The 22,839-nt window shown below is 38.6% G+C and overlaps 1 protein-coding gene across 8 annotated transcripts in view; it reads left to right on the top strand.

The window, feature by feature from the left end:
- The window catches only part of ARID1B (AT-rich interaction domain 1B), a 336,150-nt gene that overhangs the window by 34,857 nt on the left and 278,454 nt on the right, over positions 1-22,839 (top strand). The window lies entirely within an intron of this gene.

Genomic DNA, 22,839 nt, shown 5'->3' with positions numbered 1-22,839 from the left:
TTTAAAGTCAGGATTTGGTTTTTTTTGAGGACATAGAAATGTAAGAATAGCCTTTTATCTACTTGGATTTCACTGTTGATGGTGACCTATTCTGCCTTTTTCCTACCCTTTTAAAGAGGGTCATTTCTAATGTTCATTACATATACAAAGAAAGATGCAGTGGTTTTCTAGAGGGGATGATAAACCAAGGTTATCAAGAAGTTACATTTTACTATTTTTTTAAATTAGGGATGTGAGTGTAAGCAATGAGAGCTCTATACTTTGTTGTGAGCACAACAGAGTAATAACTTGATCATTAATGGGAAAGAACATTTGTTTTGCACAACTGACTAGTGTCAGATTAGCTTTTTTTATGTCATTTACTGTTAACTATAGAGAAGAAAAGCAAATTTTGGACTCCCTGGTAGATAGATGCCTGGCTAATTCTTGGTATCACCCATCCACCAGGACAGGATGTTAATCAGGCAGTTAATTAAATAACAGTTTCAAATATAGTACTTGGGTGAATAGTACCACTATCAGCAGTCTTCATTTTTATTCTTTTTCTGTTGCTAGATAGATAGTTACTTTTAAGGAAGAGACTGTTTAGTTTGGAAATGTCAAGCAATATATTTGGTTGCTAGCTTCAGACAGCAAAGCATTTTGTCAGTCGTAAAAGGAGGAGAAACTGAAAAAAGCAGGATTTATTCTTCTCTGTGTGACTGTAGCCAAAATAAAGTTATGAAAACATATTTTTAATTTTAAAATGAGTTATTCTGCGTTATGTGGAGACGAGTGTTGAATTTTCACTTCATTTGCTAATTGCTTGATAATTGTAAATTACCCATCAGCAGGCAGTGACCTGGCACAGTGATTGGCTGCCGGCCCTATCCGTCTTCTCCCAGCATTAATATAATTGGCTGAGCAGCAGCACAGTTCTGAGCGCTAATGCTCTTTGGGGAAAAAGTGAGAGGATAATTATGACATTGAATTTTTATTGAACGGACATCACCACCTAGGCATGATTTTGTTTTGGACAGCCTCCAAAGCTTCATGTGTTTGGTTTGTGAACCTCTAATGATCTGAATCCAGTTCTTTTCATATTGCTCATATATTACCACCTTTCTACAAAGGATTAAAATGCAGGAATGCAGGTTTGTAAATTGAATTGCCAACTTACCAGCTGAGTGGTAAGTTGTCTTTGGCACAGGATGCCACAGTTTGATTCCTGGCTGGATTTTTACTCCTGTGACATGAATATTAAATAAGGAGAGCCAAGCTATGCTTGTTAAAATTGGCTGTGTAGCATGTATGTACTTCTAGATATAATATATATAAAATAAATAATACTGCCAGAAGTTTCAGAAGACGAATCTCAGCACTTTCTGAAAATTGTAGTCCTTTACAGTGTCACATTGAATTTATCAGAAGTGCAAGGCACTTCCGAAAACTTGATGAGTTAAAAAATACTGGGCCTTAAACACATACAGTGTTCAGATTTAAGTACTGTGCAGAGAGCATTGGGTAGATGGATTCTGAGGATGGAAGTGCCACACTGTAGGAAGGGTGGGAAACATCGATGGTTGTTCTTATTTTAAGTTATAGTCTGCTGTTGCCCAAAGATAGCTGAGGGTGTCAGTTCTGTTTCCTTGGATGAAACGAGCAGGCTTTTTGTTAAGCTGTGAAGATTTTTTTTGAATTTTGAAGAAGACCTTGAGATGTTAAGTCTGGCTCTTTGTCAGCGAGTGTTGTGGCTTGAGGTTAGAACTATGGGACTTGACAGATTTTAACTTGCAGGCTCTGCTGCAGGATGCTGCAAATGAAGAAATAAAGATGAAAAACAACACCCTAAAGATCCAGCTAAAATTAATGAAAGTGGTAGAAATGAAGATAATTGCCTAGATGTAGGTACCTGGTCTATGTCGTGTTGCAGCAGAGAATAGTGTGTTCCAGCCTGCAGCCCAGAGGTGGAGGAGAGAGCTCGTGGGAAGGGAGGCCTCTGGCATAAGCAGTGAAAGATTAAAGAGGATGAAAAAGATGAAATATTGTCAGGTGCTGTCATTCTACGTATCTGCAGCACGGGTGTCAAGCATAACCTGCTAGCCTGTTGAAAAAGTGATATCTACACAATGCTGCAGACATTCTCTTACAGCTGCTGTTGGGTCTGGGCATGCTTGATACCAAACAGGAAGGTGCGAATGAACCCCCAAATTTTCTTAACACTGTGTGGAAATCACAGGATGTTGAAGAGAGTACGGAAAGTATGGGGTATGTTCTGTGACGTGGCTGCAAAGGATACTGTGAAGAGAGAAACCAGGTCTGCTAAGCATTTGATCTTGGAACAAACTTGTCTCTCATGAGTTATGAATGATGAACCCCAGGACAAAACAGTAAGCCATATATAAGGGGCAAAATCTGAAATGCAGACAACCTTTCTGCATTACTCACTAATATAACTACAGATAAAGGGGTTGAGATATATACGTAAGTGTGTAGTAAAGAGAGGTAAAACTGTGATGAAGCTAATGGTAACCTGAGGTTTTATCTTTCTTCTCCAAGGCTTGACAACAGGGATCCAGATTTATTACGTGAAGATGGGTGATAGCTTGTCGTGAGAAAATGCTAAGCAATTTGAAGAATGCTGCAGCATTTTGTCAAATTTTAAGGGCATGTCCAGTTAACTGTGTGAGTTGACTGATTTGGGTAAAATTGTCTTAATGGATTAGGAAATTAAAAATCCAATTATTCTGCACCTGTATAAAAGGCGAAGTATAAAAAAAGGAATATGTAACTAAGAGTCATATACTTAATTTATAGGATTGCAAACTTAACAGTATATGTCTCTTTTGTCAGTAGGCATAAATATGTATGGTGAATTAATTACTTACAAAGAAACTTTTATGTTGTTAGGAACCTTATGAGTTTTCATCTCTTTTCCCGTCCTCTTTCAGTGGGGAGGAGAGGTGAAGGAGGCAAAGGAAAGCTGGAAGCAAGCTGACCTGTGCTTATGTTGTCAGTTTTCAACATGATTGAAACACAAGTTGCAACAAGGCCAGTGTTTGCATCCCAAGGTTTTAAAATGCTGGTCTTGCATGTAAATCTTAATACTGCTATCTCATCATCTCATGTACTCTCTCTTCTAGTTTGCATGTGATGAATGTAATTTTAGGATTATTAGCACTACTCACCCAGGACTTCAGGGAGATCACAGTATGTATGTAAAAACAGAAAGCAGAAAAACATACTTTCAGGTTTAACTTTCACTTGCTGATCTCTTAGAAATTTCTTGGAATTACAAAGAGGTGATGTCAAAATTGCAAAGCCTAATATGCAGGGTACTTAGCACCTGCAAACTCAGGTTTGATTTTGCAATACATTTCACTATAGTGTGAGTAATAAGATCTGATTATAAAGACAATAATTTCCTTTTAGTTTAACTTTTTTCTCTCCTCACCCCTTTTGGACCTCAATCAAGCGATGATGCTGTAATCAGATTCTGGCTTTTGTTCGATTGCCTTGTCAAAGTGTTTCTGTGCTTTAGTGCTGTGTGCTGTAGGAAAGCCTTCTGCTACTTTGTAAAAACATTTTTGCTAAAACTAAACATACCTCAGAGTATCTATTAAAATAAGGGTGTTTTTCTGCCATTGTTTGATGATGTTGCTTTTTCATGTTAATAGCATGTAATACTTTATTTTGTGCTGAATTTTGTTAAGCGTAAAAAACAGCTCCTTGAAATACCTATCTGTAGGTTTTGGAAGTTTTCAGCACAGTCTGAAGGCTTGGATTTATGAATATGTTTGAAAGAATTGAATGGTGTGATGTGCCTGTTTAATCAGATGATCATTGCCTAATTGATTTTTTTAGGATGCATTAAAATTCCTTGTGTACTTGATGGACTGGAACAACAACTTATTGTGTAAACAGGATCGTGTTGCTATAATGCATAGTAAATTCTTTATGAAAGATAGTTGTGTGGATATGTACAATAGCCATTCCTGATAGCTACTTAAAATGGAGTATTTCAGTACTTTTTTGTTTCAGTACTGATCATGCAGTTGTCTTAGTGCCTTGAGCCTGCTTGCAGTAAGTCAGTTACAAGGCTTGAGCCTCTGTCTATTCTTTCTCCGTTTTTTTTTGCTGTAGAAATATTATAAAATGAAAGGGTGCTAATCATTTGTCCGTTTAACATTTTTTAATATTCTTGATTTGCAGAATTTGAAAGTAAACATTGTCAGTGTCTTCATAGTTGTAAGAGTGGAACTGTAAATATTCAGAGAAACATTTTTTCTTTTGTTTTCCTTTTTTATGTACAGAATATTTTGAGGATTAAGGAAAATGTGCTGCTTGCTTTTTTTTAAGTATTATAGCAGATTTCAACTTGGAGTAACTTTTTTTTAAAGGGGCAGAGAAGTTGTAAAACCTCTGGGAATGTGCAGCAAGGATTTATTGTAATGGAAACTGCAAGTCAACCAGAACTATAGCAGCACCAATGCGATTACCTCATTTAGGAAAGGGTTTACAGTGCTCATATTGGGTAATGTCCCAGATTGGAAATGTCGAATTTACGCCAAGGAAATCAATTGGCTGTTGGCTTGGCAGGTAGAGTTTTAAAGCTAGCAAACACAAATGTGTTTACTACTGGGTGGCTGGTTGTGTGTGTTTTACTTTATGAGATAATTTTAATTCTAGAAGATTGAAGTATGCCAAGAAAGTGAAGCTTTCTGTAATGTTTTGCTCTGAATTGTTAGCTTGAAATGTAGTGCGTGCATACAGCGAATACTAGTCAAGTGATACGTTTGTTGTCTTCTGTGTGTATAATTGTCCTCACCAGCTAGAGAATATTGAATAGATAGCAGTTTTTTGTGCTCCTAAGCATCTTTTAGCACAGTTGACATTAGTATTGGTTAAGGGAGCAGACACAGAAAATAAGCAGGGTTTTAATTTCTCAGCCTATTTGTTTTGCAAGAACAGAGAATGAATCAATATGATTGAATCTCAGAAACAACCAGCAGAGGACAAAACACTGAGATGTGTTGCTTTTTCTTAAAGATTGATAGACGCATTTCATATACACATATAAAAAGGCAGTGTGAAGCTTTGATCAGTGTGTGCTTCAGAAGTATGTTTTTCCAGTGGTTTTTTTTAATTTGTCTTTTTTTGGGGGGTGGTGGTGGGGTGGGGGGTGGTGGTGGTGAGGGGGGTGTATTCTACTTTGGAGTTTTGTTTATTTTGTTTTGCTTTTTTTACTGGGCATTTAGCTGGAGCTCTGACTAGTAGATTGTGGCCCTTCTTAGTAATTCCTGGAAAGCAGAAAGGTTGGAACTCTTAAAAGCCGAATCTTTTCCCAACTTCCTTTTCTATTAAAAACATGTAAATACTTTGAATGAAAATAATCCCTCAGTATAAAATTTTGTTTGAATGATTTATCTGCCATCCTGTTGAACTGCTACAAACTTCCAGCAAAAAAACCCAATCAATAAAATAAGTAGAAGAAATACTTCCTGGAGAGCATAAAGTTTGAATCCTTCCTTTTATGTATCAGAAAAAGAGATGAGAAGTCACAGCTATTTGTCTTCCTTGTAAGGTCATCTTTAAGAATGGATCTTTTGATGGTCAAGTGTTAACAATTGCAAAGAAAAGTTGTTGCTATTTGTCATGCAAAGAAACAGGATTTTTAAATTTCAGATTTAGGAAAATGCTAAATACTGTGCTCATGCAGACTGTAGGAAAATGTTTAGCGTGGTTCTTTCTTTTGGGTATACTAAGCCTCATTGACTAAATTGAAAAAAGGCTGCTACTTTAGATCATGGCGGGAGAAGGCTTTATGTTGTATTGTCTCCTTTAGAATTATCCCTTCTATTGAGTGTAATTCACTCTATAGAGAGAGGTGAGCACAGATTACAGATAATCACGGAATCAAATTTGACATACGTTTGGGGTCTTTATGGTAGCTTAGCTCTTCATCTTAATGCTGGTCATCTGAGATTGTTTACTGAAGAAAATCCCTAAAGTAGCGGAATTGCATTATTATGGTAAATAGAAACATTTCAGTAGCTTCTAACATTTCTTTGAAACTGTGTGGAAAAAATGTAGGTTGAAAAGGAAAAAGAACTGATCCTTCAGCTAGTGAGAGAAAGCTTGGAAATGAGATAGGGTCGACATTTTCATCTGTTCATTTACTATGTAGTGATGTTCAGTAAATGCTAATCTTTACGTCCATCCTGGAGTAAATGGCAGTCTACATTTGTATAGAAAGTGTGTAAGAATCATCAATGTACTATGCCAAATAAAATATATTTTCATTACTGCTAAATGATTGTACTTCAGTTGGAATATTTAATAACCGTAATCACATTTGTTATTCTGCTTGGAAGTGGGGGCATGAGAGAGAAAAACACGCAAACCCTATGTGTTGGTGTTCCGAAAAAGGTTGCTGTTACGGAAACAAGCAGTTATTTTGTTGTTGAGAACTTGGTTTGCTAGCAGTATTAGCTGTCAGTCTACACTGGAGTTAGGTAGGAAATAGATTTTGGTGATCAGAAGTGGAGAACAGAGGGCTGTTTGCTGCTTCACTAGGAAGATACAAAGTAATTTACTTAGGAACAGCTCATTTTACATGGCAGCAGGAGACATGAGTTTATTTACATTTGAAGTAAAATAAGCATCTTGCTTTAAGAAAAGGCTGCTGCATTACTCTGTTCAGCAGCTGCCATATAATGGCTGTGCCAGGACGGGTTTTAAAGTGTAGGTAAGGAATAATTAACTGTTACTCCTAATATTATAGTCATAGTAGTTTTCTGTTAATAATATTCATCAAAGAATAACTGGCACGCCAAACTACTGACATGACATCCAGACCCATCATGCGCATGCACGTTAAGATTTTTGTAACCATAATTTCTGTAATGTCCCTGGGGGGCAACTCAACATTTTTTTTTGAAGCCTTGGTATAAGTTTCTCAGAAGATACTATCAATTGTCTGTAAATTTCAACTTACTCAAGCAATAGAGTTTGCTTTTTTAAAAATAGGGAGTGTGTTTCCCACAGCTGAAAATAGGGTTGAAGATAAGAAGGTGAAACCTGCCTGAAATCAGTGGGAAATTTCCTGTGACTTCAGCGGAGCTACGATTTCATTTGGGGGCCACGTTGTTGGGCCTGTGTGACTTACCTTTACTCGATAGCAGCATAGGCAGAATCAGCCCTCTAAGTCAATTGAAGAGAATTTCAGAATGAGACAGGTCAGTACCTTTCGCTTTGGTGACCCTGGGAGAGTCAGGTGGCTTTCTTCTTGGAACAATAGACCTTTCAAGAAATACCCGATGTTTCAGTAGCTCAAGATTAGACTCCTATTGCTACCATCAGCTTTTTTTTTTTTTTTAAAAAAAACCCTAAGATTTATGTTAGATTTAGTTTCAGCAAAACTTAAGTAAGAATTAGTTTTACAGTAGCATAGTAAGTACTGCAAAAAATCAAAAGCATTTTCCACGCCTTTTTTACATAGCCAGTCTTAAATGACATGGGTCCCATGCGGTATAATCAAAGCTTGCTCAGCGACCTGCTTCAATTTTGTATGTTTTATCACCTAAAACATTAAGACTTTTGTGGGAGTAGATGAGTTATAAAATCTTAAAAAAAAAAAAAAAAAGTTAAATATGTTTAAGACTATTAACATTCTCGGTAGGTCATTTTTTTCTAAAACTCATGTTTGTTTATATATTGCCTTATAACTATGCTAACTGGGGGCATATAAAGATCCTAATGTAAATACTTTAAGCTTTTGGTGTTTTATTATGTTTCAAGGCCGATGAATGAAAGATTTAAGAACTTGAGGAATAACTTAAAGCTACAGCTCATTTAATTTCTGTAGGCTTTTATTCTTCTGCTACCTTGTGTGACCCCATTTTTGGGTTCTTCTCTGGTACTTCTTATTCATTGCCTTGCTGAAAATAGAACAAATGTGTTAAATGCTTGCATCCTTGCTGATAAGTATTTGATGTCTGAATCTTACAATGTCTTTTGGGGGTGAGGAAGAGGAGAAAATCAGTATCTGTTTTATTTCTTTGTACACTCCATCCTTTTCCTCCTCTTCTGAACATTGTTTCTTAGTAACACTTTTTGTGTTTGTATATTAAGAATAGGACACATAACAGGTAATGGGCAATTTAGTGACTGGATGAGATTAGGAAGCATATTTGAATCTTACATTGGAAAGTGAGTGAATTTGTCTTTGCTATATATGTCAAAGGGATAAATTACAGTTGCTATTAGTTTGTTTCACAGAACAGTGATGAAGAGATTTCTGCGTATTTCTTGGCAAACTGTAATATAACCTGTCTTTTGAGACGAGAGTCCAATCAAAATAAACAAGGTTTATATAGCCACTTAGGGAAGATGTTGTTTTAATTACGGAAGTACCATTACTTATCTCGAGTCTATGTACATACATGCATTTTACAGGCCATGTCGGCAAATACATGTTTTACAGGACAGGTTAGCGAAACCGCCTTGTTCTTTTCCCAGGTTTGTCTTTCTCTCTGAAGTGTTGTGCTGCGCGAGTGGTGGTTGGTAAAAACAAATAGGTAAGAGCCCGTGCCGAGAGCACATTGAGCCTGTGCGCGGAGGCGGTGGGCAGGGCTGCTCGGCAAGGACCTCTGCTTTGAGCTCCTCCTGCCCCTTCTGCCTAACTCTGCTGCTTGCCTCTGCTGTCCCTCCTAACTTTCCCAGCACTGAAAATTGGTTTGTGTTTTGACTCTTCCACTGTACTGGAGAGTATTTGAAAGGACAGATGCAAATTGACTGGTTTGTGTTTTTCATTGGTTTCGTTTTATTGCTGGTTGGCAATACTGAAGAAAATTACAGGCCAAGATATCCCCCTGCAGATTTGGGAAGTGTGTACTTAATAGATTTATGGCCCTTTTACATTTGGAAAGTTGTTCTGGGGAGGAAACTATTATTTCTAAAATGAACCTTAAGTTCTGCAGAAAATGATACTTTAGACCTTGTGTTCACCAAGGAAAAAATCATACCTGATGTTGGAGAGCAAGCAGGTGGGTTTTCAGTCCTCCAAGGTGATGCTGTGAGAAATCCCGTGTATCCTTCTCAAATCGAAGATTGTTTTATGACCTGAGTAAATTTGCAGTCTTGCAGCAAGTGGTGAGGAGTAGATTCAGTAAATGCCAAGACTGTGTGGGTACTTGGCCTTTCTTTTTTGATTTTATATATTACAAGAAAAATAATGTTTTCTAATATTGCTTTAGGCCTATAACGCAGGGGTTACAAGAGGAGCATAACCACAAAAAGTAATTGAAGAATACCCAGGAAAAGATCAGATACACTTTGGGTGTATCAGGTGTAGGCTTTTCTTTCTTCTTTCTCTCTCGTGTTCTGTCATCCCATTTTTGTCTTTCACATGTAGAACTGACTAAAAATATGTTCCTATTCTTAGTGTGCATTAAGATACTGTATAGCAGAATAAAAACCTGACTGAATATCAGAACCCTGTGTATGTGTGAGTTGCTGTGTTTTTACTGGAGTTGCTTAGACTCGCTTGCAGGAACTCTGAAATTTCTGCTTTCTGTAAAGCTGATTTTTTAAAAAAAAAAAAAAGTTTTTAGCCCAGAGGACAAAATTAGTTATTGTTATGAAACCTGGTTGTAAGGCTGTTGTTTATAAGAATGTAGAAAGATGCACGCTGTGTGTAGTGTTCTGCTTATTGGAGAAAACATGTTTTTACTTGAGAAGTATTTTTTATATATGGACCTGATCTTATGTACTCCAATTCCAGCTGTAGGCAGGAATGACTGTGTCCTGAATCCTTCCACGTAATATGTTTAAGTGTCCTCAAGATTTTTATAAATACTTGCTGAGAGAAAGGACAACATGCTTTGGCACTTGCTAATTCTGTAGTAATAAAATGCTGCAAACGATAGCTTTTTTATGCATTGTATTTTTGTTGGGTACTTTTTACTGTCTCAGGGATGCAAAATTTCACCAGGTTATTTGGCATTTCCAGTAGCATCTCTGAAAAAGGGAGGTGCAAAGTCTTTAAATAATAGAGTTTGGTGAAAGGCGTGGCAAGGAGCAGGGGACTAGTAGAGAAGCCATATCAGCAGTGCTAACGCTGATTGTACAAGGAATGATCATCCACTTTCTGTGTGTCAATAAAAATGCAGGAGAGCACCTTTCTTGACACAGGGGTTGCTGAAACATCAGTGCTGTCATTTTTGTAATACTCCTGTGGATGTTTTTGCACAAAGTGGTATCTGTCAGAGCTTGAAATATTCTTGCACAGTTCCCTTTGAACAGGTAGCACAGGACAAGTTCTAGCACATAGCTGCTTGACATGGGGCCGCCTACCACGGGGAAGGAATGCCTTGCTTACATATATCTGAGTTGATGTGCTGAGAACTTTGCCAGTCATTTTGCTGATTACATACTGGGCTGTAAATAATTACTGAACTTCCATTTTGAATCACAGCTTTTTTCTCTTTTTCTCCCCCATTAAAGGAAGACAATAGCAGTGGGAAATACTGAGGATGCTATAACAGTTTGTGATTAGCCTGGAGATGTTTTTACAGTGAATCTAACATAAATCTGCACATTTTTTATTTGGTATGCTGTCTTTGTTTTTGGAATGCAATATTTGCTCTCCCTGTGTTGCTTTCAGTAGTTCATCTAGTAATGTACATGGCGTGGTGTACGTCAAATTACAATTGAAAACAAATATTGTGAATAGCTCACCTAAAGGATGCAATAAGAATACTAAGACAATATTTTCCTTAAAGAGATGCCTTTTGTTTGTTATTTTCATACACTTGGCAAGAGACCATGGCTGAAATTTGAACAGTGGTTGAAGAAAGTGTAGTCTTGTTTTAGCACACTTGCTGGGCTTCTTTATCTACGCTGTTAACATCTTGTTTTGGAAATTGAGATATTCAGACACCGGAATGTGATATGCTGTGAAAATCCCAATTGTGCTGAAAAAGGCAGAATGAATTGGGCAATAGGGCCCCTCGAAAGGACGTGAATTCACTCTTGTCCCATAATTTTTCCTGCGGTTGAAGTCAGTGTAAGTGCTTATTGGAGCAAGCAACGTACAACAGTACATTTGTGTGCAGTTGCCTTGAGGGATTTTCCTCATCTTTTTTTTTCCTTAAGATTCCCTGTCTTGGGGCAACTTTCTCTGTTTAGCTGGAGGTGAAATGAGCCTTGCAAATACATTTGTCAGTTTAGGCAGAGGTGCATGTGTTTGCCCTTATTGCTACATTAATGTTGTTAGTTACACACTTTATTTGCTCATGGAAAAATAAGTGAATAATGGAAGCCTGAAACCTTGTTCTGGATAGAGGTGTTAGGAACGCTTGGTCAGTCTTTTGTTTGCGCTCCCTTCTGGGTGAGGAAACTGTATTGCTGGGGGGCTCCCTTTGAAACCCTGTTTATGTTGGGGAACACCGCCACTAGCCATTAGCTGTGCCTCTGGTTTACGTGATTTTTTTTTTTTTTTTGTAGTGAAATTTGCCTAAGGTTGTGCTCTCCATGTCAATTTTGCCCTTAGGGCTGCAGTTTCCAACTGGAGGCACAGGACTCTTCCCATTCGGTGGGGAGTGCTGCTTTCAACCGCAGCGGGAGAGGCAACCAGCCCGTCCTGCGGCGACCTGTCCCTTCGGGGAGTTGTTTAGTGGAAAACTGCAGTGGTTATGAGCTGATCTGTCTCGAAGGTCTCCCTTCTGCTTGTGAGACAGTCCAGGTACACAAGGTGACAGTAGGGCTGTGGAAAAATCTGAACCTGTATTATAAAAAAAATGCATCTTGATGCAGCAGTCATTTGGATGGAGGTATGTTTTGATAACTATTGAGAAAAGAGTTACTATGTGGAAATAAGTGTGCAAATGCAAATCTTAAAAAAAAAAAAAAAGTTAAAAAAGTAAAAAAAAAAAAGTCAATAATCTTTCTCCTGAACAAAGCTGGTGATGGTACATGGCTGGTCACTGTGGTTTAGTGTCTTTGGCTGGACTCGACTCCTTGTCATACCTTGATACTTCCTGAAACCATACTGCACATTGAAGCAGTAGCTTCTTTTTTTCCAGTATAGAACAAAATGGCAGAATATCTCAGAAATTTCAAGGTAGCAGGAATAAGTGGACTAAATGCATGCTGTGAGGTTGGAGGACTTTGGAGCCGTGATGCTTTAATTGCTCCGCTGGCCAGAAAATCCACCTAGACAGGCTTTTTCTGTCCTAAATAAAGGAAAGCATGGTTCATGCTCTCAAGGCTTCCGAGACTCCCAGAAGATGATGACCAAGGGACGTTCCCAAATCTCAGAACTTCCCATGAGATAGAAGAAAACCCACCTTTTCCATTTAGTGCAAGAAACCTAGCACCCCCCTCTTACCCTTCCCTTGCTCCCCAGCCATGTTGTGCTGTCCTGTCAGTCAGCTTTGGTGGAAAAATTCCCATTGGTAGGGTAGGGGTTTGATGCTAGCTGCCAGGAGGCAGAAGCTTTTTAAAAGCCTCTTTATCCAGTTGACGTGCTCGAAACCCCTTCCTTCCCAATAAGCAGGACAGAAACAAAGATTCTGGAAGTGACCCGCTGGTAGGGTGAATAATTCAGTGTAGAAAGCTGTAGCGGTTCTGGAGAAGCTGGTTATTGTCTGCAGTGGGAAGGAAGTGTGTTCTTTGGCTGGGCTCCTTCCAGTAGCCGGAGAAGTGATTTGCTGGGGGGCACTTTGGCTTGGGCGGGTGGAAGAGCTCTGAGCTGGGGCAGTGGGGGTGGATGGTAAGATTACAGGAACATGTAAGCACACGTTGAGTCTAAACCATGGTTTTGTGAACAAAAGTGATCAAGGTACTCAGACATGACAGAGTGTGTGGGGGGGGGGAACCCCAAACTCTATTTGATTGCCTATACTCTAATGCTGGCAGGCAGGGTAATAAACAAGAGGAGCTGAAATTTTTCATTTATGATTATAAATTTCATCTACTTGGTATTACTTGAAATCTAGTGGGAAGGTTCACAAGATTGGAATGTTAAAATAAATGGTTATAACCTATTTAGAGAGAATTGAATGGGTAGAAGGGGAGGGAAAGTGGTACTCTATATCAAGAGTGATATTATGTATTTCTGAATCACTGAGTACTCAAAAGCAAATGATCTTAAATGCTTCTGAGTTACTGTCCTGGCAGAGAAGGCAGGAGAAGAGGTTTCTATCTAGTTCTCGCTAGATACCACTGAAATAAAGTAGAAGCAGGATGACAAGAATGTTTCTTGCGTTGCGGGGAGTGGAGACTGAACACCTATTGAAACCCTTATGAATTTCTCTTAAAAACTGTGTGTGTAAACACAGATGACAAGTTTGTGTGGAAAAGCATTGTATTGGACACTGAGGAATTCAAAGGCGGATGAAGAAGAACTGGTCACAAAAGTAAATTAGTGGGTTTTAGTTGTAAGGATCACAGCTTGATTTAACTATGTCGTATGCAGAAAGAATTGAACTCAAATAAGCAACAACATAAAATCTATGACCATGGATGCATATGGAATGGTAGATATATTGTGTACACATACAAACATGTTTATTACTTTCAGAGGGACAGCAACACAAAGATGGGAATGGTCATGAGCTACATCGGTTGGAAGGAATTTTTTTTCTCTGGATGATGCTTGGAAATGGCTTGAAGGTTTTTTACTAAATGAATAACTGAGGAAAAACTTAATTCTCTCCTGCTGTTTCTGTCTCCAGCATCTGTCAGAATTTTAGAACTAGAAGCTTCACTTCTTGAAGCTATTTCTTGTTTTGTTTAATAGGGATATTTTGAATGTGGATCAAGTTTATTTTAAAGTGGTTTCTTTAACGAAGACCCATTTTAAAAGGAGTCAAATTCCTTCAACTATAAATGAGCACTAATTGTGAATTACAAAAATGGTCTGGTGAGAAAGAAATGTTCTGTTTACCATTTTTCTAATGTAATAAGCATGTTAAATTTAAGAACTGAATAAATATTTGTTTAAGTACATAATTGCTTAAATAAGTGTGTGCGGACATTTAAATATGTTTTTCTGGTTAGCAAAAAGACTTGCCAAGCATAGCGCGAATGTTAGAGCTAATAATAAGACAAAACAGTTACCAATCAGTGAGACTAAACCTATCTTTAAAATAATAACCAAAAAATAATTAATGCAACACAAGATTAAAATATATTACTTATACCAGATTTTCCTGCTTGCCAATTTAAATGAAGATAAGACCAGACTAATATACAATACTTTGATTTGAATAAATCCACTGTGATCTAGGAACTAAAATGCAGGTCCCACGTAGGGGATATCGCTTTCTTCTGGAAAAGCAGTGATGGAGAAAGCTTTGAAGGTCATGGTAGATAATCAGTTGAGTGGAAGTTCCTTGTGCAATCCTGCAGTTTAAAAGCATTAATACGATACTTGGCTGAGTAAAAGAAAGTAATACTGGAAAACTGAATCTGGTTTTTGGTCCCTCAAAATGGCTAGTGGAGATGGAGCTCGGATAAAGAATTAGGATGCCTGCAGTGAACTGGAGAATGTAGTCGATCGTAAGAATTCCCAAGAACTGAATAACCTTTTAGGTTAAAAGGAAGTGATTTGGGTCTCTTGGTGTGAATCTGTGTAAAACTGAATATGTGGAACAGACATTTCAAAGAAGAATTTTTCAGTCCAACATACAGGTATGTAACATGGGCTACACTTTCACAGACAAGGAAAACACATTGACTGGAGAACTGTGGCCACGTGCGGATGCTGTGTAAGGCTTGCTGTCTCCTTCAAGTTTTGCAGAATATCTTCAAACAATCAAAATACCCCCAAAAGATCTGAAAATTAACTTGGTTTTTAAAGTATTGAGTGACACGAATGTGAAATCACTTTCCTTCTGCGTTATTGCAATCAGAGTATTTGTTTTTCTTTCTCTAGTGAATCTCATGTTCCAACACTGTGGTCAATTTATTAAACCTGTAGCACGTTGTTATGCCTTCAGAAACCAGGAACTTTAATTACCAAAAATAATGTAATGTGGTTCTTAATTTTGCAAAAGTGAGTGCTTTTTGTGGGACGGGTTCTCTATGCCTGAGATGTTTGCTATCAGGTAAGTAATTTAAAAATGCATGTAGAAGGTATGAAAACGCCTTCTGGAGATTGAAGGCATTTTTACTTCTTCTAAAACACCCCAGGTAAACTGCAAGACAGTTTCAGAAGACATAGAAGTGTTATTTTGTGTCTCGCTTGGAATCACGAGCAGGATAATACCTGCATCCTCCAGAAAAAATTTGCTTTTAAGACAGCAGCAAGCTGGCAGGCTGTCTCTGGGCTGCCGTGATCTCCCCAGCGTGGGCAAGGGTGGATGCAAGGAGCACTAACCAGCTCATGGGGAGGACTTCTGAACAGCAGACTCAATGAATGGAGTACACACAAGTTTTTCTCCTGAATTTGACTTGGTCCAGTTCTGTAAAGCCCTTTTAAACTGTGAAGCTCTTCCTTTTTTTGTTTGTTTGGGTTTTTTGTTTGTTTTTTGTTTGTTTGGTGTTCTTTTTTCTTTTCCAAATGTGTCCCGCTGAAGGTCATCGAGAGTTTCTGCAAGGAAGGAGGTCAGGTGTGGACTTGCAGGTTTTACTGCATTTGCATGAGGCAGTTCTGGAGAATGATTTTTGCATTGTGTATGTTGGTTAGCCATCCATCTTGCTTCTTGCTGCTTGTTGTGAAATCAAAAACGTACAAATAAAGAAAAGCTTACTTTACCAAATTTCCATGCGAGAATGCGTGCAAGTGTATGCATACTAAGCACTCCTCTGTATCTGTTCTTCTCTGTCTTGGCATGCTCTGGGAGTAAGGGTCTTAATACTGTTTTATTAACAGTTTACTTTCCAGAATTGACCACAAGAAAGCAAGTTAAACAGATTCATAAAACTGTACAGTAGATTAAACTGTAACTTAATCATATCAATTTAGTCTGGCTCTATTAATAGCTAATAAATGGCTTTATATTTTTTTAATGCCTGAGAGCCATGTTACAATATACTCAAGTTATTATTTCAGATAATAACCTCTAGTTCTTCTAGACAATGAATAGACAGTTATTACTAGTTTTTATATAAAATATAATTCTTCACTTTAGAAATTTTTGGGGTATTTTGGAGAATAAATTAAACTTAATACACAATTTATTACAATTTTATATGTAAGTTTTGCTTTTAATAGTTCAGTTTTCTTTCAAATTTCTGTAAACCTAATAAAAATGTAACTGTAGCTATATATTTATGATAATTTCATTTGTGTGTGCTTTTAGTAATGCATGTATACTACATACTAATGAGCAAATGAGATAACACATTAGAGTTGGAATATAGAAAGAATCCTGGTAATTAGGATGCTCGGGTACAAATTTTGACTCTGCTGCTGAACTGTTATGCTAATTTATTATAAAATGTATGATACTTGCAAATAAATGATAAAATACCTACCTGGTGCTGCATATTCAGTAGCATTTTACCCAAATAATGTTTATTGAGCAGAAATCGTGTTCTTGCAAAACATGGAAGCGAAATCCAAGTTTTAAATGCGCTGGAGTTCTAGCATGCTTTGAACAAATGTGCTCTTACACATCAGGTGGGAACACTTGTGCTGTGGACACGGCAATCAATTGCTTTTATCTCAGCACTTAATTTGATCTTTTTTTTCCTTTTTTTTCTTTCCCCTGTTAATATAGTCTTATCTTGAAATCTTTTCGGTCTCAATTGCTGTCAGGTCAAAACGTACCTTGTTACTGTCACGAGAAAGTGCCCCCCTCCGGCACTAGAGTTCTAGATTTGTTTTCAGTGTAGTGGGGGTTTGCTGTAGTGCCATAGGAGAAGGTCTGGAGGTGAGCTGGGGAGGTCTTTAAAAATGAGGATGAGCAGGGAAAGCAGAAACCAGGAGACGTACACAAGGGACGACATGGCCTGTGCAGAGTCAAGTAGGTGTTTGCAGGAGGGTAGAACAGCGGGGTAACAAAACTGCTGGTGTGACTGACTGCACCGGAGAGAGGAGCCTTGCAGTGACTGTGACATGAACTGACAAGGGCATGGATGGGATACGTAGCTATGCAGGCAGAGGAAATTGTTAATGTTAGGTGCTGGTGCTCTGGATGAAGCATCAGGGCTTTGGAATAATTAATGTCAGGATTATTGAGGTAAGAGTGCTCACTGGTTTATTCAGGCACAATTAGTTTTACGTTTTCTTTTACGATTTGCTGGCATAGGATGTTACGGTAACCCTGGAAGATCGGTATGCTGGAGTGGGAATGGATATGTGTGTACCTTGTAAGAATAGTATGCGTAAAAGCGGTTTCAGGAGTTTTATTTAGTTAAGTGGCCAAACTGTTTGTTTGTTTTTCCATAAAAACACAACAACCTAAGCATAAAATTTGTAGCAGTTTCCATTTAGTTGTCAGTGGTAGGTTGTCATTTACTCGCCTTTTAGAATAGGCGGCAATCCTGAAAGGATGACCAACAGAAAAACATCTTGGCGTTCTGTATAGATGAGGAGAATTGGGAAAGGTGTGTGTGGGCATCCCCTTCCACCAGCCGTACTGGTGATTAGTAAATCCTTAAGAACAATTCACCATGTATTTCTGTCCTTTCTCTTCATCTGGTCTCAGTTTTGTTAAATTCTGTCTCTGTCATAATATATACACACACACACACACTTATATATGTATGTGTATATATAATGTATCTATGATAGTGTATATACATCTCCATATCCAGAAGCAGCCTGGCAGCGTGGATTCCTGGGCAGTGGTAGGCACCACTCTTAGTAACGGCACTGGCTGTTCTTGGCTCTGTCAGCCGTAGTGATGCTTTAAATCTGGGATTTGCTATGACAATTAAATACAGACCATGTATAGCTCACAAATCCACCTCTGCCATGACCCCAAATACTGATTTATTTGATTGGACAGTTGGAAGACTATTTAGAATTATCTGTGGAGCTAGCAGCATTTTGAAACTGGTCTTTATTAATATAAAAATGATTTATTGCTTCTTATCGTCAAACTAATGCGGAGTTTGAGGGTGCATCTGACGTTGCATAAATCTCTAGATAGTGGTGGGTGTTTGAACAAATTTTATGCAGTCTACTTATTCACTTAAAATTTTCAAAACAAGTATTCAAAAGCTGCTTCATTTGAAAGGACAGAGTTTTCACAGCTTACCGGGCTGCAGATTTAATACCAATGAACTTCAAAGCTTTTGCCAGAACAAGTGCATGCATCTTTGTATTGCTCAACAATTTGGTGGTTTAGCTTAGAAATAAATTGTAAATGTCAGATCTGAAGAAGGGCTTGTGTAACTGTAAATTTGTGTGTGTGGTGGTGGTTTTTTTTTTCCCCCAGCTACGTCGGTTAGCCTAGTAAGACATTCTCACCCCCTACACACGCTTTGCTTTATTTATTCCATGTGTGCTGTTATTTGTTTATTTATGTATTTATTTTTAAGTATCGTTTGTATTCCGGTCTAAATGTGTTTGAAAATTACCATCTGCTCTCCTGCTATTTAGATGGGGCATGCTACAACTGAGGTGAAGAGCTGTCACATCAAATATTTTCATTCTAGCTTTCGCACCTTTGATATCGAGTTACATAATTGCAACGCAGGACCATTTCCAGGGATTCCTTATTTTTTTTTAACCCTCCCATGCCTCCCCCCAATCTTTACTGGATTTTACTGCATTTTGAGAGTGTTTCCAATGTGGATGCAAGTTTGTGGGTGCTCAGAGGTGAGGGTTCAGCCCCTCAGGAAGGTTCTCTCCTTTTGGTTAAATGCTAAAATTTACTAGAATAAGCAGGAATAGAAAAATAGAATGTGCCTATTTATGGTGCAAAATGTTTATATACAGATAAAACATTGTGTGTGGGTGGGTGGTTTGCTTTTTTTTTTTCCTTTTGGCTGTTTTTGGTTTTTTCCATTTTCCACAATTCTTGTCTTTTCTCAAAGTAAAATGTAAATAGGTCAATGACATGTGCAGAATATATTTCCTGTAATGCTGAGGTTTAGTCTACTAGTGTTTTGGTGTTTGGGTGATTGGGTTTTTTTGGTGTGCTTGGGTTTTTTTTTGTTTGTGTGGTGTTTTGGTTTGGGGGTTTTTTTGTGTGTGTGTTGGGTTTTTTTTCCCTTAGGTTTGGTTAGTCTTCTAAGTTCAATGAGTAGTGGAGGTGGAAACTACTCTCAAAATTAGATGATTATAAAATATGAACAGATAATCTGTATTCACGTTGACAGTCGCTTTGGGTTGAATGGGAATAAACTGACAGAAGATGGTGTTTGGGAATGAAACATGACGGGAAAGCAGTTAGTACAAACTGCCCAATAATTTATCATAGTCAGGAAAAGAGTGCCATTAGAGAGCGGGGCTTGTGCCAATAAAATAGCTGTAAGATAAATTAATGGTCTTACAGTACCAGGCAGTAAATTTGGTACATGTCATCTGCCCCCTGCCTGCTGGTTAATTGGGTAATGGGGTAGGTACTGGCACAGGCACCAAATTCCAGGTGTTTGTGTCTCCTGCGAGGTAGAGTTTATTATCCAACTGGTTTTGTTCTGCGGGGGCTCTGGTGGGACAAACCGCTGTTGGCCGCCTCCCGGGTGAGACCCCTTGTCCTCTCTGTGGGGTGGTAGGTGGTTCTCAGTGTGCTTCCCAAGCCATCTTCTCCTTCACTTTTCCAGAGAGTGACAGTGGTCTTCTGTATGATATGGGTTTTTTCTTCTGCTGCTGAACTAGTGGATGCAATAAATGTAACTAGTTACTTTCACGTGACAGTTTGTGCATTCTTGTGGCTTACGTTGGAGGGAGCTTTGCTTTCACTAGTGAATAGGTGCATCTTTTCTAGCACTGTTGGACACTGTGGAGGCTTTGGTGGCAAGTTGGTGCTGCCAGAGCCTCTTGTGCTTACGTAGTGTGGGCGTCCCTCTGCTCTATCCATTAATGCACCCCTTGACTGACCTGAGCTCGGGGAGTGGGATGGAGGGGCCAGGCAGTGCGACAGAGCTGAGGTCATGATGCTCAACCAAACCATATGATGGGGATAAAATGTTTCCCCTCAACCAGCCCCTTTTTTTAACTTTCTGGAAAAAATAATGCACCAGAGATGTTCCAGCTGAAGTTGCACTCTGTTAATCATAACTGTAATGTGTCGTATCAAACCCTGGTGTGGTAGGTGTGACCTCAGGCCTGGAAAGAATGCACGTGTCTCAGATGATATCATCCATACGTATGCATGCGTGTGTGCCATGTGTATGCTTTCTTTTACAGCAATGAATGAGACATTTTTCTCTGTCTGTGGCTCCAGAGTGGTGGACCACAGGTGCAGTTGTAAACTCAGAGAGGAGAAACGCAGGTTTGCCCTGGTTTGATCTTATTTTGTGAGCCATGCCAGGAAGTTTTGTTCCTGCTCACATGTACCACTTCACTATTTCAGCTTGAGTTTTGTTTCTCCCGTTGGTCAGCTGAAGCATTTGGGGGGATAGCGGAAAACCCAGTAACATACCCTTTTTCTCCGAGGTTACTATTTCAATACCACATATGGTTGTGTGGAAGGCATTGCCAAAATCCGTTCCATAAGTGGTTATGTATTTGCAGTATCACCTTGAGATTGTTCTTTCACAGGAAACCAAAAATATCATTGAGCACCTCTCAGTTGATTACTCCTCTATCTCTTTTTCTGCAAGAGGAATAGATCATGGGAAAAATACATGCCCAGCCACTAAGAGCTGGGAACTGCACAGCAGAGCTAGGTTTATGTTTTCTTAAAACTAATCCGCCTCCTCTTAGCAAGGACTCGTGTACTTGTGGTAATTGAATGGGCTGCAGGGTACATCGGGAATTGTAGTTTTGCAGTGTTTTGTGCTCTCAAGATTAATAATCTTACAACCGTCTGAGGGAGATAAAGAAAAGATGTTCTCTGACAAATTGTTATCTTGTATTTCAGAAATGTGCTTTGAGCACTGAGCATACCTTCAATTCATCCCTTCAGTTTTTACCTTGATATCCTTAGTAATGGCAATATTTTAAACATCTAAGCTTGTCTTTCTCCTTCATCCCTCCTTGTTTTCTGCAACTGTTTTGGGTTGTTTTGGAGATGTTTCACTTTACAAGACAGTTGCATCTTTCAGAAAACTGTTCCTGAAATACAAAATTTGAGGAAAAAATGTTAAAAATGTTATTGTTTGGTTTTGTAACCATCTAGACATGCAGGGTTCAACTTGAACAAAGAAGATGTCAGCCTTTTATGTCTGAAGAGTGCTGGCAATATCCTAACAACAGGGTTTTGAAGAATAATTTATATAGTCACTAACTTTCAGATAATTTTTGGCTTTCCTCTGCCAGTGGTTTCAGCAAGTTTTTCTTATAAACTTGTTGAGTTTGTTAAATACTGGTTTTGGTTTAGTCACTGAAGTAAGTTGTTATTGAAGAGCTTAAGTAGGCTGAACACCCGAATCCAGTTAGAAGTAAGAAGGTGACCGTCTTTCTTCCTCATCCCTTACCCCCTGCATTTACACCAGGGAGCTGCAGAGGTTTTCATGGCTTACAGAAAAACTACAAATTCTTTATTGTTTCTGTGCTTTTAACACATACTTAAAAGTGGCTAAGAATACATACAAGTACTTAGAAAAATGTAACTTTAGGCTGGTTGGCTGAACTGAAAACTCTGCTGCCTTATTTATTTTTCTTAACACCTTTCACATCCCTCAAGGCAAGTTATGACTTTGAAAACTGGATTATATATGTGCATTGACTACCCAAGTGCTTAAAAACTACAGTGTGCTAGACACATTACAACGTATTTGGAAGAAAGGAAATGGGAAAAATATTTAGCAAACTAAATCGGTAGGAGAAGACAAACAGGCAAAATGTAATTCTGTATAGGCAGAGTTTGTTCTAAAGTGCTGAGAGTAAGTGGTGGGCTTCATTGTGCTGCCATAGACTTGAAAGAAAGATTTAATATGTTGTCTTTTCTGAGGTGATAATGCCTGTCAGCTTCACCAATATATTTTATATATCGTTATGAATTACTTAAGATTTTCAGATGAAGGACTAATTACGAAATTCAATGAGAATGTCTGTGTTAAGTATAGATGTGTATATATATATTTAACGTGTCTTGGATGTTGGAGTGATTTTTTTATGCTTCTGAAATTTTCTTAGGCTTTTTATGCTTTGTGTGATGCAAAATACAGCGTGCATCAATCACATTGCTGTTACGTGGCACTTTGCTGGTGTTACAAATCTGAGTCAGAATCAGGGGGATATGGAAAACAGTTTCCTTAATTTTGGACAGTTTTCTGTTCCTCACGGCACACTGATTCAGTTTGGATCTCAGGCTTTCCCCGTGGATCAGTTCAGCGCCTTGCTAATTTTAGTGCAGCTTAGCAGTGATTCACTGAACGGGTGGGAGACTTGCCTTTTTCTGTTGGGAAGGAGGGGAGGAGATTAGTTTTCTGCTGGCCTAGTGCGCTGAAATGGCTCAGCTCAGGGCCAGGCTGGTGCTGGGGCCGTGAAGGAAAAAAAAAAGAAAAAAAGTGGGTAGTGTGTGCCGGGAGGATGCAGAGGAGGGTGACTCTCTGGCACTTGACAGTTAGATCAGCTTGCTTTGCTGCATTGCCACAGTCAGAACAATTTGAAAATAAGCAGTAATTTGCTAGTTAAGGCTCCTGTCCTTGAATAAGGTGTCTTGGTGGCCGCAACGGGGTCTGCCAAAGCTGTGCGGCAATGCCTTATGCTGTTCTGTCCAGCAGTTCCATTCTGGACCTAATAAATGTTTAAAAGAAATTGACAAGTTTCCATTATTTTCTTCTGGTTTT

This window comes from Grus americana, chromosome 3 (assembly GCF_028858705.1).
Source record: "Grus americana isolate bGruAme1 chromosome 3, bGruAme1.mat, whole genome shotgun sequence".
Taxonomy (NCBI): Eukaryota; Metazoa; Chordata; class Aves; order Gruiformes; family Gruidae; genus Grus; species Grus americana.
The sequence above is the reverse complement of the archived record's forward strand: the minus strand, read 5'-3'. Positions and strand labels throughout refer to the sequence as shown.